Source organism: Felis catus, chromosome A3 (genome assembly GCF_018350175.1).
Source record: "Felis catus isolate Fca126 chromosome A3, F.catus_Fca126_mat1.0, whole genome shotgun sequence".
NCBI classification, from domain to species: domain Eukaryota; kingdom Metazoa; phylum Chordata; class Mammalia; order Carnivora; family Felidae; genus Felis; species Felis catus.
Genome location: NC_058370.1, coordinates 14,587,256 through 14,601,861, shown reverse-complemented (window position 1 = coordinate 14,601,861; position 14,606 = coordinate 14,587,256).

The following is a 14,606-nucleotide window of genomic DNA, read 5'->3' as shown; positions in this document are numbered from 1 at the left end:
GGGAAGAAAGAGGGGCCCTTTTGTACGCCAGTAGGGATGCAAACTGGTGCAGCCCCTCTGGAAAACAGTATGGAGGTTCATCAAAAAACCAAAAATAGATCAACCTTATGACCCAGCAGTTGCTACTAGGTGTTTATCCTAAGGATACAGGAGTGCTGTTTTGAAGGGGCACATGCACCCCAATGTTTATAGAAGCACTATTGGCCAATAGCCAGAGTATGGAAAGAGCCCAAATGTCCACTGACTGGTGAAGGGATAAGGAAGAAGTGGTGTATATATGCAATGGAATATTACTCAGCAGTCAAAAAGAATGAAATCTTGCCATTTGCAACAATGTGGATGGAACTAGAGTGTATCATGCTAAGTGAAATAAGTCAGTCAGATAGACAAACATCATATGACTTCGCTCATAGGTGGAATTTAAGATACAAAACAGATGAACATAGGAGAAGGGAAGCAAAAATTGTATAAAAACAGAGACAGAGACAAACCGTAAGAGACTCTTAAATACTGAGAACAAACTTAGTGTTGCTGGAGGGGAGGTAGGGGGTGGGCTAAATGGATGAGGGGCTTTAAGGAGGCCATTTGCTGGGATGAGCACTGGGTGTTATATGCAAGGGAGGAATCACTAAATTCTATTTCTGAAATTATTATTACACTGTATGTTAACTAACTTGAATTTAAATTTAAAAAAAAATGAGAAAAGTGGACTATGGGCAAAAAAAAGGGGGGGGGACCCAGATAGTGAATATATCTTTTTTAAAAGATTTATTTACTTATTTATTTAGACAGAGACAGCATGAACAGGGGAGGAGCAGGGAGAGAGAGAGAGAGAGAGAGAGAGAGAGAGAGAGAGAGAGAGAGAGAATCCCAAGTAGGCTCTGCACGGTCAGCACAGAGCCCCACACAGGGCTCGAACTCATGAAACCATGAGATCTTGACCTGGGCCAAAACCAAGAGTCAGACACTTACTGAACCGACTGAGCCACCCAGGCGCCTCCCCAGATAGTATTTTGGTGTCCACTTGGGGCGGGAGGAAGCCAACCCTAAAAGTCTCGAAAGAAGGCTTGAAAACAAAGTGGCACAGGTGACAAAGATGAGCTGATCTTTCAACGCACAGAACAAAAGCCCAGGAAAATGGAAAAGGTGACAGAAAAGTAAAGGAGCCCAGACGGACCGCAGGGGAGAGGCGCCCACAGCCTCGCAGGAGGTCTGGGTGGCGAGAACGAAGAGGAGGAAGGGAGGGAAATCACCCCCAAACCACTGAAAGTGTCCGGGTGCGCGCGGGTCTTCACGGGCAGGAACCATCCGGCCGGCCAGTGGGCATCCTGGCGAAAGGGCTCAAACCCCTCCGAGAAAGAAAAACTTGCAAGAAAGAACAGAACGGGTCGCCTGCACGGGCGTGAGGACCAAACTGGCACATGACTTCTCAGCCTGTCCAGACGCCGGGAGGTAAGGGAGACCCTGCTTTCCCAGAACACCCTGAAGGAGAAGGGAGTCCGAACCCCGGTTCTGTAGCCGGTCACTCACGTAACAGGGCAGAATAAAGGTACTTTCGCATATTCAGACTCAGCAGGCGTATCACCACACAGATGTGTGCAAAACACTCCAGAGCCTTCCATGAGGACTCAGCAGTCAGAGAAGGAAGACAACTACTGGCACAGTGTGGTGAACAGACAAGAAGAAACTGCTTCCTGATGAAGCCAGCAAAGTGAGGGAGACTTTGCAAGGGAAGAGGCAGGTGATTACCCAAAAGGAGGGGCGCCCGGGTGGCTCAGTCGGTTAAGCGACCGACTTCGGCTCGGGTCTTGATCTCATGGTTCATGGGTTCGAGCCTCGCGTCAGTCTCTGTGCTGACAGCTCAGAGCCTGGAGCCTGCTTCGGATTCTGTGCCTCCCTCACTCACACTCTGTCTCTCTCTCTGAAAAATACATGTTAAAAATTAAAAAAAAAAAAGATACTCAAAAAGAAACTTTAAAAAATATCTATAAAGTGTAAGTAGGCAAAATTTTCATCTTTGGACAAGGCTACACATTGTGGGTGTGAAGCCCAAGAATTCTTGAAACTTTGGGAGAGGGACGGCCACAGTGATTGACGGAGAAACTGAGGCAGGCTGGTCACCTGGAATATGGTGATAAAATCAGCCACTGAAAATAGAGACTGACTGGTCCTCTGGATGGGCTAGGACTGTCAGAGCTAAGGGTCAGCAAAGGGTACGTCACACCCTCTTTCTACCAAAGTATCGTTCCCAGATTTAGTAAATAAAAACACAGGGCACCCAGTTAAACACCAAATAGATTTTTAGTATAAGTATATCCCATGCATACTTTACTTTAGTATAAGTGTGTCCCTTTACGTGCCCCATGTCTTATCTGGCAATGCCACGCCTAAGAGATGTCCCATTCCAAGTTTTTGGACAGGGTGGGATGGAAACAGATGGTATCTTCCTCCCCGGAATGGGTGGAAAGCTTGTGGATTTGGGCTCTAGGACAAACTTGATCTATCTAGCTAAATTCCTTTTATTTACTTTTAGTAATCGTTACACCCAATGTGGGCCTTGAACTCATGACCCTGAGATCAAGAGGTGCATCTTCCACCAACTGAGTCAGCCAGCGGCCCCCTATCTGGCCAAATTTCTAATGATGTATCCTTAGAACCATACCAGCTACAGGCACTTAAATCTTTTATTTATACTTTCAGTAAAAAGGGCCTAATAAATGTTTTTATGTTTAATGTTTTAATGTTGTTGTAATTCCAAGAGCCAAGCCAGGTAAGGAATTTAATAGAGACTGGAATATTTTTTTTGTTAATTTTTTTTCATGTTTATTTATTTATTCTGAAAGAGAGAATGTGTGAGCCTGGGAGGGGCAGAGAGAGAGGGAGAGAGAGAAAAACCTAAGCAGGCTCCACACTGTCAGTGCAGAGCCCGATGTGGGGCTTGAACCTATGAACCTATGAGATCATGACCTGAGCTGAAACCAAGAGTTGGATGCTCAGCTGACTGAGCCACCCTGATGTCCCAACAGTGACTGGAATATTATAAGCCATCCTAAATTGAAGATAACATTATAACTATTATAACTTCATCTCTTTATCTTCAAACTTGGGACCACAAAAATAACAAGAAAACGTATACTAGAATTGCAATAATTATTGGGGCGCCTGGGTGGCTCAGTTGGTTAAGCATCCAACTCTTGATTTTGGCTCGGGTCATGATCTCATGGTTGTAGGATCGAGTCCTGCATCAGGCTCTGTGCTGACAGTGTGGAGCCTGCTTGGGATTCTCTCTCTCCTGTCTCTCTGCCCCTCCCCAACTCGCTCGCATGATCTCTCTCTCAAATCCCCATTAAAAAAGAAAGAAAGCACGGTTACTAAACATGTAAAATTAATTCTTAGATTTCTTTGAAAATTTTGAGTAATAAGTAAACGACTCACCTGGGATGTGTTCATTTTCTCCTGCTCCAGGAAAAGTTTCAAGAAGTGTGGGGGCAGAGCTGGAGGAAGCGGAAGCAGCAGAGAAATCACGAGAAAAGCGGTCGGTCCTGACAGTCCTCATAGCACTTGCCTAGAAATCCACACGTCGTAGCTGGCAAACAGCCACGTGGTGGGAGAAAGTCTCTGACCCTTCAGAGGGGCAGGTGTGCCGAGGGGACTCTCGTGACCCTGGTGTAACCGCGGGGAGCCAAGAGAAGCATACTTTTCACTGGGGAGAGTAAATATTTTTATCTTATTAGTTTCTTACAATTGGTTTCTTACAGCTTTCTTTGATTTATAACAGACAAATATAAAACCAGACAAAGACCAGGTTAAACAAATCTTAGCAAGGATGACAGCCGTGTCTCTGGCCATTATTAAACATGGTACATTCTGAAGTCTTTGCTGTCTGGGACCTTCTTTACAGTAATCTGGTCACAGAAAGTGGAAGGGAGAACACGTACATGTGTGTAACTGGGGCAGGGACAGATGAAACAATGATCATATGTTGATAATGGTTGAAGCTGTGACAAATATATGGCAGTCATTACACTGTTTTCTTTACTTCCGTATGTCTTGAATATTTCCACCAGAAAAAGTGTAAAAAAGGACGCAGCAAACAACAAAAACCTGACAGAGATCTCATTTACTCTCCTACTTATATTTTCAACTCTTTCAAGTTAAAGAATTAATAGGAACCTGTGACAAGAGGGACAGATGTGCTTCAAGGGAGTCCATTTTTTCTAAAAGGGATTTATTCTCCTTTGGTTTCAGTGCCTCCAAAGGATTTTTTTTTAATGTGTATTTATTTAATGAGAGAGAGAGAGAGCATGCACGTGGGTGCGGAGGGGCCGAGAGGGAGAGAATCCCAAGCAGGTTCCATGCTCAGCGGGACATGGGGCTGGATCCCACAACTGTGAGTTCACGACTTGAGCCTAAATCAAGAGTTGGATGCTCAACTGACTGAGCCACCCAGGTGCCCCTCCAAAGGACTTTTTATTAAGAAACTAATTTTGCTTTAACTGAGACACAGTAGACAGGACGGGACTTGGGAGTCAGGGGGCCCCAATGCTCCTGTAGGTGCTGGGACTAACAAATAATGTAAACTGAGATTATAATAATATTGATGATACTGAAAATACTTGGGTAGTGCTTCCTGTGTAACAGGCACTATTCTAAGTCCTTCACATATATTACCTCATTTATTCCTTAAAATAAAGCAGAATGTAGGTAGTGTTATTACTCCCAGTTTACAGATGAGGAAATTGAGGGAAAGAAGTGAAAGTAACAGGGTAGAGCCACGCTTTGAACCCTGGTAGTCTCCAGAAACCTTGAACTTAACCCTATGCTAATGACTCGCTCAGAGTTCACACTGTTCACTTCTAAAATGAGGCAGGATTATAGAACCCCTGAAGATCCCCCTTTCTGTACTCCTACAAAGGCAGGAATGAGGGGTGGGTAGCATATCTCTAAATTCCAGATGAGGTGATGGCCGGGGTCTGTGGGCTGTGTAGATCCCAGAAGAGGGACTGGAGAATAAAAATTGTGGGGAGGAGTCTCTGGGAGGAGTGGAGAGAGTGTCTCCCCCGCCTTCCTCCCAGATCACAGCCTCACCAACCATCCACAGGATTTCCTCATCCCAGGGAGCCTGTCTCTTGCCCAGCACCCTCAGCTCAGCTGACCTCTCTCTTTTGAAAGTTGGCTCACATCTTCACCGATTGACGGCTCTCAACAACCTCTGGTGTGGTGATGCTCTTCAGGGCGGAAGGATCAGGAATTGCCCCAGAGGAAGTCAAGATAGAACGTGCTTGTTCCTGGGATCTGTGCCCCCGCATCGGAGGTGAGCTGTATCCGGGTAGGATGGGGATCTCCCCTCCCAGGTGGGAGTCCTGCTTCTGGTGGCCCCACCTTCTTTCCTCACAAGAGCTGTGTGATCCAAGGAAATAGGAACCTGGCTGGAGGGGGTAAATTCAAATAATAATCTCCAGCCCAGGTCCCAACTCTCTCTTGGCCTTCACCACCCCTGTACAACTTTCGTGGCTCCCAGACCAGCAGTATTAGCATCACTGGGGAACTTGATAGAAATGCCGATTTGGGGGCCCTTCTGAACCAGAGACGCTGGAGGTGGGGCCCAGACAACTCTTGGGTTTTAACAAGCCCTCAAGGGGCTTGAAGCCCCTTGACGTCTAGAAGCCTCCATTACTCGGTAACCCGAGGGTTCTGAACAGATGCCAAGAAATCTCCAAGAACTCTAGAGACGTCAGCCTGGTCCACTCCAGGTTGTTCCTCGTGGCGCTCGGGGGCTTGCCACTCTGCTAAGTGCTGTAAAGGATGTGCTGCTGGACGAACCCCGGCATGGGATTTAGAAATAAAACTGAGACGTGCATCCCAGCTCCCTCAGTTACTGTCCATGAGGCTTCACCTCCAGAGCCTTGGTTTTCTTCTCAGTTAAAATGGGATTAATACCAAATTTACAGGGGGTCTTTGGAAATAAATAATATTCTTAATGAAAAGAACGGTGATAAAGGTAATTAACATTTCCCAGTTACTCAGTGAGGACCCATGATGAGTGCTTTACAGGTGCTCTCTTATTCAATCCGCAGAGCAACCTTGAGGCAGGTTTTAGGAATGAGTTCATTTTAGGATGGGGAAACTGAGTCTTAGAGGCTCATCATGTTGCCCATGGAGACTCAGTGGCCGAGCTAGAATTTAAACTCGTCTGAGTTCAAACTGAGGCTCCTGTATCAGTCCAGACCCGCCACCTGCCCTTAGCTTGCAGGCATATAATAAATACAAGAATTCACTTTCATCCCCGCTGCTGTCCTGGATTTGACTCGCTAATGAATACGTGACCAGGGCACGGGCAAATTCAAAGAGCTTCTGGAAACAGCTCTTTAACAGTCAGATGCCTTTTCTCGGAGCACTTTATTCTGACCAAGAAACCCGCGCCCTTATCCTTGTCGTGGAACCTGCGGGTCTGCAGCCAAACTACTTTGTCTCTGGTTTTCGTTAGGGTCTCGGGCCGCGTGGGATTCGCCCAAGTTTTCGCTTCCACCACGAGTGGGCACAGACCTATCCCACACCCGGCAAAGCAACCCTCCAAACTAGGTTCTCACCTGGGGTGCGCATTCTCTCGCAGGACTCGGTCACGGAACAGCGCGTTGACCGGGAGGCTTGTCGATTACCTGCGCTGCGAAGCTGGAGACGAGGGAGCGGGCGAACCAGGAGGAAGAGCTGCACATGCGCAGAAGGAGCTGCGAGGGATCCCGTTCCCTGGGCTCTGCTCCCGGTCATCCATCAAATTCGGGACGCCGTTTCCCATATGTCTCTGCGCCCCCTCAGGGAATGTCAGAAGTGCCCTTGCCTATTGGGTGAGTTGGGTTATTTGTCCAAAATCATCTTTACTCTTGTTTAGAGCCCTGGTTCCTCCATAACCCCCTGGATTAGGCATCTGAACCCGGCTCCGCCTACAACCAGGGTCCCCTTAGACTCAAAGCTACCTTGAGAAATGTACCTTGAGTATGTCAACTGCACACATGAAAACAAGAATTTAACTAAAGTTCTAGAAAATAAAGCCCAGCAATATAGCAAAAGATTGATGCCCACCACCAGCAAGTCTCCCCCCCTCCCCCCAGGAATGCAACACCACCTCCCCTCAAAATGAGATTTCAGGGGCGCCTGGGTGGCTCAGTTGGTTAAACGTCTGACTTCGGCTCAGGTCATGATCTCATGGTTCATGGGTTCCAGCCCCGCGTCGGGCTCTGTGCTGACAGCTCAGAGCCTGGAGCTTGTTTTGGATTCTGTCTCCCTCTCTCTCTCCCCCTCCCCTGCTTGTGCTCTCTCTCTCTCTCTCTCTCTCTCTCTCTCTCTCTCTCTCTCTCTCTCAAAGGTAAATAAACATTAAGAAAATTAAAAAAGAGATTTCAAAATGCACTAAAATTGTAGATAAAACGGCAGATACACTAAAAGTCAAAGGAAGATTTGATCAAGGACAGCCCTCATAATCTCCCCTCCCAGAGACGACCATGTTAGGCGATACCTTTGCTAAAACAGACCCTAAGAGTTCAATGTGGTAGTTTGATCTTTTCATTAAACGTGCGGTTAATAATTTTCTGGCCCTTTTAACCTTTTTATTTTGAAAAATTTCCAACTTACAGGAAGATTGCAGGAGTGATTCATTCTGCATGAACACCTGGAAACCATTTACTTCGATTCACCAATTGTTAACATTTGCAGTTTCAATTTCTCTCTTCTCATCCTCCTCACTATTTGAGAGTAAGGTGCAAACGTGAACTGTCACCCCTAAAACTTTAGCCTATATTTCCTAAGAACAAGGGCATTCGTTTATGTAATACCAAAGATCAAATCCAAGGAATTGAACACTGAAATGTTACCTAATATGTAGACCATATTCACATGTTACCCACTGTCTCAATAATCGCCTAACATTTTTTTTTCTGATCCAGGATCCAATTCAGAAGCATTCATTAGATCCATCTGTCGCACTGCCCAGACTCCTTTAATCTAGTTCCTCAGTCTTCCTCAGTCTTTCATGGCACTGTCAGTTTTCAAGCAGACAGACCAGTTGTTTTGAAGAATATTCCTTCATTTGGGTTTGTTTCCTCACAATTAGATTCAGGTTATACATTTCTTGGCAGAAATTCTACATAAGCGATGTTATGTTCTTAGTAGATCACATCAGATCAGTTTCATGTACATGATGTTAGTTTGTTCCAGTTTTGGTAATATCACCTTTGATCCCATGATTAAGATGGTGTGAAGGTCAATATACTCTTATATCAATTGTATCTCTTATGCCAATGATAGTAATAGGAAGTGAGATCCATTGACAGAGGCATTCAGTATCTAGCACTAGGTTAATAAGAATTTAGCTACACTTGTGGTTAGCATAGTATAATGTGTTAACCTGTGGAATCACTGTGTTGTACACTTCAAACTAATATAGCATTGTGTGTCAACTATACTCAAATAAAAAACCCCCAAGAATTTGGCAGAATTACACAAAAGAAACTATTACCTTCTACCATGTGACATTAATGATGTGACACATATTGTATTGTAAAGACACATATTGTTTTCCTAGATGGGAAAGCTCAACATTCTTTGATAAAAGTCCGGTCAAAATCTCAATAACTTGAGTGATGCAGTTTTTCTTTCTTTCTTTTTCTTTGTTTCTTTCTTTGTTTCTTTGTTTCTTTCTTTCTTTCTTTCTTTTTCTTTGTTTCTTTTCTTTCTTTCTTTCTTTCTTTCTTTCTTTCTTTCTTTCTTTCTTTCTTTCTTTCTTTCTCTCTCTCTCTCTTTCTTTCTCTTTCTTTCTTTCTTTCTTTCTTTTTCTTTCTTTTCTTTCTTTCTCTCTTTCTTTCTTTCTTTCTTTCCCTTTCTTTCCTTCCTTCCTTCCTTCCTTCCTTCCTTCCTTCCTTCCTTCCTTTCATTCTTTTGTTCTTTCCTTGTTATTTTACTTAACAGAACACATCTAAATTTCATCTGGAACAAACAAACAAAAAAGCCCTGGGAAAAAAGCCAAGACTTGAGAAAAATTGTCATATTTCCTATCAGACATGTATATGTATGATATAAATGTGATAGTCAAACGGTTGCCTCTGGCTTCTTAGAAGAGCAGTTACCCAAGAGCTCATAAGAATTGAGAGCAGGTAGAATTTCCAAGTTGGGCACTGTGGGAGGAGGGGACAAATGAGGCAGTCAAGAAATCATGTTAGGAAACTAGGGGCAGTGGGAGGAGAAGACAAGCTTATGTCTCTAGTACAGACACATCATAAGACATACATTTTGTATCGACTCTTAATTTGACATTTTAACAGGAAGCCACCAAGTACCTTGAGAAAATATAAAAGAACTTTCTCACTAATTTCTGGGCAGGGATGGCCAGCTGTCAGACTTGAAATGAGTGCTGAATTTTACTCTAGAAAAATTTGAAACCTTACTTTCAGGAAAAAAAAAATCAAGTAAAAACACACTTGGACAACACATTTGTTAAATATATGAAAGAAATGGTTTATGGACTTCATTTAATTATCTCTTACACATTTATAAGAAGATCGCACTACCATAAAAGTGATATATGGATATGAAGGGGAAAGTAATAAAAGGGAAAATGCAAATGAGGAATAAATATGTGAAAGCAGCCGATAAACTACAAATAAAAAATGCAAATGTTTAAATACATTTTTTGGCCTTTACAGTTGGCAAAGATTATAAAGAAAAAATGATATCCACGGTGGGCATAAGTTTGGGGAAATGTTCATTCTCATAAATTTCTATTTGGAATATAATTTATAGAACAATTTGGAAGCTACTCTGTACCAAGATTTAAAGAAGCATGTACTTTAACGTAGCAATTCTATTATTAGAGATACAACCCAAGGAAATAATTGTCTAAAGATACACATATAAGCACATTTCTTACGATTTATGTCAACAGCGCCACATTGTCAAAAATCTAAATCTAGGGGCGTTTGGGTGGCTTAGTCAGTTAAGCATCTGACTTTGGCTCAGGTCATGATCTCACGGTTTGTGAGTTTGAGCCCTGCATCTGTGCTGACAGCAGAGAGCCCTTTTCGGATCCTCTGTCTCCCTCTCTCTCTCTCTCAAAAATAAACATTAAAAGAGAATCTAAATCTAAAAAACAAAACAAAACAAAACAAAACAAAACAGAAAAACGGGGAAAAAAAAGAAAACGGGTTGTAGGAATCCATAAGGTAGGAAATATATCAGGTAACCATGAAAGTTCATAAGGCCGAGATATATAAACTGACATGGGGAGAATTTACAATATTTAAAAAATAATATACTTTTCAGAACACCTGGGTGGCTCAGTTGGTTAAGCATCTGACTTTGGCTCAGGTCATGATCTCGCAGTTTGTGAGTTCAAGGCCTGCATCAGGCTCTGTGCTGACAGCCCAGAGCCTGGAGCCTGCTTCGGATTCTGTGTCTCCCTCTCTCTCTGCCCCTCCCCTGCTCACACTCCTTCTGTCTCTCAAAAAATAGATAGATGCTAAAAATTTTTTAAAAATAATACGCATTTTACAAAAAATATAAGGTATTGATCTTTTTTTGTATGAAAATCATAAATGGTGTAAGCATATAAAAGCAAATGTAAAAACCAAATACAGGAACAAAATTGAACCAAAAAAATTTAAAATTACTTTATTTCATACGTAACAGTGGAGCAGTCTATGCAAGGATTTTGGTCATAAGACCTGGAAAAATTCAAAGCCTGCATTATTCAATTCTCATATCCCCCTAGGAAGAGATGTAAAATAGGAAGAAAACATTCTCAGGGAGCATAAATTCGCACCCACCGTGGAATGTATCTGCTTTAATACTGCCTCGTTTTATTTTCTCGGCATTAGCTCTGATGTTGTATTGAGCGTTCTCCGCTAAATTAACTGCACAGTGCATTATGGTGTTTGTTTAAGTGTCTTTGTAGTATATTGTAACATCTAATTTTCACTTCAAAGTAATTGGTCTTCATGAATTTTTAAGCCCCCTAAGAGCACTACCATTTAATGAGTATTTGGATGAGACTGGTGTAGTAATTAAAATATTTAAAATTTTAATAACGGTGAATGTTAAAATAACTGCCAAAGTAACAAAATCACTCAAAATATCCTAAAGCATTAGTAACAGTGTACTTATTCAAGGACATTAACAATCCTGAGCTTGATTGTTAAATGGGTGAATTTTAGTTTATTTGCTAAGATGACATAGCCAAATCTCAGTAACATAAACAAAACTCACAATTAGCGCTCTTTACTGCTTATAATTTATGTGGTTCCTTACAATTTTGGAAACTCCAAAAGGCTTGTATTATATTGAAATTTGTACCTAATATGAAGCATTAGTATACTTGCTGTTGGTTTCTTATAAATGTCCATTATCAATCATATTTAGGAAACCTCCTTCCTTCCTAGTTTGCTAAGGATCTTTGAAATTATGAATTTAAAAAATTATGACTAGACTGAATTTTAACAAATGCACTTTCCATATTATTGCTATGACCTGTATGTTGCTAATATATTTTTGTTTCACTGATTAATTTTTGGAGTTGAACAAATACTGTATTCCTGGACTAAATTCAGCTTGATCATGAAATCTCACCTTTTAAAAATATTGCTTTTTTTTTGTATCTAAGTGAGGTAATGGATATTAACTAAATTCACTGTGGTAACCATTTCATAAAATGTGAGAGTCAAGTCAGGGTGCCTCACTGGCTCAGTCAGTGGAATGTATGACTCTTGATCTCAGGGTTGTGAATTTGAGCCCTATATTGGGTGTAAAGATTACTTAAAAAAAATAAAATCTTTAAAAAAAAAAGTCAAGTCATGCTTTACATCTTAAAAAATTTTTTTTTAACATTTATTCATTTTTTGAGAGACAGAGAGCACAAGCAGGGGAGAGGCAGAGAGAGGGGGAGACACAGAATCCATAGCAGGCTTCAGGCTCTGAGCTGTCAGCACAGAGCCCGACACGGGGCACGAACCCATGAACCGTGAGATCATGACCTGAGCCGAAGTCGGATGCTTAACCGACTGAGCCGCCAAGCTATGCTGTACATCTTACACTTACACAGTACCGTATGTCAGTACAGTATCTCAATAGAACTGGAAATTATATCTCAGTAGAACTGGAAGAAATATGTCCAATTTGCTAATATTTTTTTAGGATTCTTCTACTTCATGAATGAGATTGACTTTTAATGTTTCATTCTTATAATATCCTTAATTTGGTTTTGATATCAAGATTATGTTGGCCAATAAAATAAGTTGAAGAATACTTCTTCTTGTTCCATTCTCTAGAACAATTCCTACAGGATTGTATTACTTCCTCATTATATATTTGGTACAATTAATTGGTGATAATATCTGGGTCCTCAAATTTTAAGTTATGGAATGAATTTTTAAAAGAATTTTAAATAGTGAAAGAATTATGTAGATTTCCTATTTCTTCTGTTGTCAGTTTTAGTAATTGATGTTTTCCTAGACATTCATCCATTTCATCTAAAAACAATAGCAGGAGGCTTCTCTCAATTTCTAGTCTTAATTCTGTTGCTAACGATATATGTGATCCCAGGCGAGTTATTCATTCTATCCTAATGTTATTGCTATTTTAAACAAGGAGCAAGATTTAGATAACTTGCGAAGTTCACTCCTGTACTACCTTTCAGTGCTTCTCTAGCTAAGAGGAAAAGCTTTTCTTCACCTTGGCCAGGATCGAGGGGGAAAAAAAATCAGTTACCATAAGTATGGTAACGCATATGGTATAAAAACCAGCCCAGAATCTGGAAAGAGGAAGCAGAAAATAAAATTGGTGTGTAGTTTAGGGGAGAGTGGAGAACACTTCATCTGCTGGGGTTGGGGAGCTCTTATTCCAGTGCCAACCCCTCCAACACCCTACAGTAATGTTTATTTCCCCCTCAGACCCTGTCCCTTACCAGTCCCTTTTGCCCTGGCTTACTGCTCCTCTCTCCAAGTTTGCTCATAGCTTCCACTGTCACACTGTGACACACTGCCTTAAGAGGTCTCAGGTTAGGAAGGGTACTCTCCAAGGTACTCCTAGAACCATCCCCCTTCTTCCTTCTTTTGAGCTCGTTTGTGTTCCTCTGGAGCTTGGACATGTGCCTGGGTGTCAAATGAACTCGATCTAGAACCTCAGACTTGGCTGTAAACTCTAAACTGGGTGACTGAGGACAGAGGCAGACTAGAGAGGCTTTCTCACTGTCTGACTCTTTGAAATGCAATCATCAGAATAGTAAGATTAATTCAATATTTTCTCCACAATTATTTGGCATGTGGGACACAGGATATTACAGATACTTTATATCCTTTTAATATTAAGGATAAAATGGTGCAGACATTTTTAATTTTAGGCATAAACATGTATTGAAAAGATAATCAAATTTAGAGTTAAGTATCTGTTTGAATCCCAGCAACTCCATCCACTAGCTATATGACCTCTACTTCACCTCTGAGCCTTACTTTACTTATTTATCAAAATGAGGATTTAAACCCTAACGTCGGGGAGCCTGGGTGGCTCATCCCATTAAGTGTCCAACTTTGGCTCAGGTCATGATCTCATGGTTCGTGGGTTCAAGCCCCGCATCAGGCTCTGTGCTGACAGCTCAGAGCCTGGAGTCTGTTTTGGATTCTGTGTCTCCTTCTCTCTCTGCCCCACCCCCACTTGCTCGCTCTCTCTCTCTCTCTCTCCAAAATCAATAAATATTTTAAAAAATTAAAAAAAAATCCTAACCTCATGACTGTGAAGGTGGAGATAGTTAAGAACCTAAATAAAGAGGCTTGTAATAACAACACTGATCGGATGCCTATGCGTCTATTAGGTACTAGGTGATGTGCATAGAATCACTTCGGAACCTTGTTAAAATGCAGATGTCCTATTCAGCCAGTGTGGGGTAGGGCACAAGATCCTGCATTCCTGACAGTCCCCAGTGATGCCCATGCTGCTGGCCCCCTATCCCATTTTTTTTAAGAGTACTTATTTGAGGCAGGGAGGGGCAGAGAGAGAGAGAGAGAGAGAGAGAGAGGGAGAGAGAGAGAGAATCCCAACCAAGCTCGTGCATTGTGAACATGGAGTCCAGTGCAGGGCTCAGTCTCATGACAGATCATGACCTGAGCTGAAACCAAGAGTCAGACACTCAATCGACTGTGCTACCCAGGTGCCCCCATCCCCATCACATTTTGAGTAGCAAGGTGCTAAAACTTTTCCTTTCTAATCTCATTCAATCCTCATAACAGCACCTTCATTTTTCAAAAGAGGAAACAGAATAACACAGATTAAATAGCTTGCTCAAGGTCAGAGAGCCTCTCAGGGGCAGATCTGGGATTTGAAGCCAGGCATGTTTGGTTCTACAAAGCACACAAGCACTGCGGATGATCCCTTATCAGGGAAACTAAACAGCAGCAGCAACAACAACAACAACAACAACAACGTCAGTGATCTTACCAGCTGCCCTCAAGTACTTCATTATCAAGCACCTTGCATTTATGGAATCAATTCTGGTAACCCGTTTTTTTCTTTACTTTTTAAATTTGTGAAATATAAAACACTTATGGAGAAGTATGCAAAACAAATGTACA